The sequence below is a fragment of the Centrocercus urophasianus genome, unplaced genomic scaffold (genome assembly GCF_019232065.1).
Source record: "Centrocercus urophasianus isolate 14NV4802_14NV808 unplaced genomic scaffold, USGS_Curo_1.0 seq_11, whole genome shotgun sequence".
In the NCBI taxonomy this organism is placed as follows: Eukaryota; Metazoa; Chordata; class Aves; order Galliformes; family Phasianidae; genus Centrocercus; species Centrocercus urophasianus.
In genome coordinates, this window is record NW_024884253.1 from 10,402,159 (window position 1) to 10,404,389 (window position 2,231).

The following is a 2,231-nucleotide window of genomic DNA, read 5'->3' on the forward strand; positions in this document are numbered from 1 at the left end:
TGCCAGTGTCAGACTGCGTAAAAAGTCAGTCCTCTTAAAAAGCTCCCTTCAAATACAAGAAGGTTGCAATGAGATCACCCTGGAGCTTTCCCCATTCTAAACAAGCCCAGCTCTTCCAGTCTTTCTTCATAGTAAAGGTTCTTCAACCCTCTGACCATATTTGTGCCCTCCTTAGGACCTGCTCCAGCAGCTCTGTGTACTCCTTGTGTTGGGAGCCCCAGGCCTGGACGCAGTACTCCATATGGGGCCTCATGAGGACAGAGCAGAGGGGCGCCATCACCTCCCTGTCCCTGCTGGCCGCTCCTCTTTTGATGCAGCCCAAGATACCGCTGGCCTTTTGGGCTGCAAGAGCACACTGCTGGATCATTTCCAGCTTCTCATCCACTAGAATTCCCAAGTCCTTCTTGGCAGGATGAGAAATAAGCATTGTTCTAAGTATTATCAAAGGCTTAGTGCCTCTATATCAGTAATATGTGATGAAAGAGTGATTTACTGAAATGGAAAAATGTTTGTCTTACAGAGACAGAATCAATTAGCTCCATGGCAAAAATGCATTCAACTGGAAGCATTGGGCAACATCCTCCTATGTAACAACACATAACTGTCCTTTATGACCTGTCCTTCTACTATTACTTTATTTTCTTTCTCTATAGTTCAGACACTTTATGTAAACATCCATAATATTGAACAAAAAAGTACATTGGCTGCCTGTTTATTGCAGGATCCCTACCTTTGTACCACACATAATCTCTGCAGTGATGGAATGGTAGAGAAAACTTTGCTTTTTCATTTAAAGTTTTAACTTATCCCAGAGAAGCTGGCAGCCAATGGCTTTGGACAGGTATACCCTTCACTGGGTAAAAAACTGCCTGGACTGGCAGGCTCAGAGAGGGGTGGTGAATGGGGTTAAATCCAGTGACCAGTCACTAGTGGTGTTCCCAAAGATTGTTACTGGGACCTGTCTTGTTTAATGCTTTTATTGATGATCTGGATGAGGGGATTCAGTATACCCTTAGCAGGTTTGCAGATGACACCAAGTTGGGAGGTTGATCTGCATGAGGGTAGGCCCTACAGGAGGACCCAGATAGGCTGGGCCAAGCGTATGAGCTTTAGCAAGACCAAGTGTCAGGTCCTGTACTTTGGTCACAAAACCCCAGGCAGCACTACAGGCTTGGAACAGAGTGACTGAAAAGCTGCGCAGAGGAAAAGTGTCTGGGGATGTTAGCTGACAGCAGTTTGCCCAGGTGGCCAAGGAGGCCAGTGGCATCCCGGCTTGTATCAAAACTAATGCATCCAGCAGGAGCAGGAAGGTGATTGTCCTCCTGTCCTTGGCTCTGAGCACTTCCAGATGTCCCTTACCTGGTTATTAAATCAGCTCTGCATGCAGTGAGCGATAGGTGAGTCCCAGGCTGCAGTTATTGATGCTCTTTGCAGTCTAACGACAAGAATCTAATACTTTCTGAATAAAGCCTTTGGAGCAGCAGCTGGATTAACCCCAGGTAGGCACCATGGAATTGTGTAGGAAAGCTTTACAAATGCCTTAGTTGCTTCAGGTAAACTGTTTTTGTGTATAAAAAGAAATACATAAATCACACTGCCTGCTTCAAGCACAAAGGCCACACACAACTGCATCTGCGTTGTGCAGCAGAACTGAACTCTGCACACTGCAATACCGCAAGGTGAGGGCCTGGAGAATGGGCAATAAAAGGAAAACCTCCCGTTATTCTCGCCAGCGTGTTCTGGCAACGCTTCTATTGCCACGAGTAAATCCGATGGATTAACTGCTACCCTAGCGACGCGCACAGCCATAAGAACTGGGGGGGGGGTGAGGTGAGGGAGAGAAGTGTTTGATGTTATATTCGACTTTTTCCTCCTGCGCTGCGGGCTCCCCTGAGGCGGCTCCGCCCAGCACAGCGCCCGGGTTCAGAGAGCGCTCGGCACCGAGCTCGCTCCTATCTGTCCCTTACAGGACTGCCCGCCCGCGGCAGGGCGGCTTCTCCTCACAGACCAGCGGCCGCCCTCGGCGCACCCACCCCAGCCCGGAGGGGCGGCCGAACGCCGGCCAGCCCTGAGGGGGCGACGGAGGCCGCGCCGCTGCCCGGAACTGCCCTGCGCGTGCGCGAGGCCGCCCCGCGGGCGCCCGCCCTCTGAGCCGCGCTCCGGCGGCCGCCGCGGGTTCACGGGCGGCCGAGGCGTCGCGGAGCGCTGGGCGGGGCGAGGCGGGGCGGGGA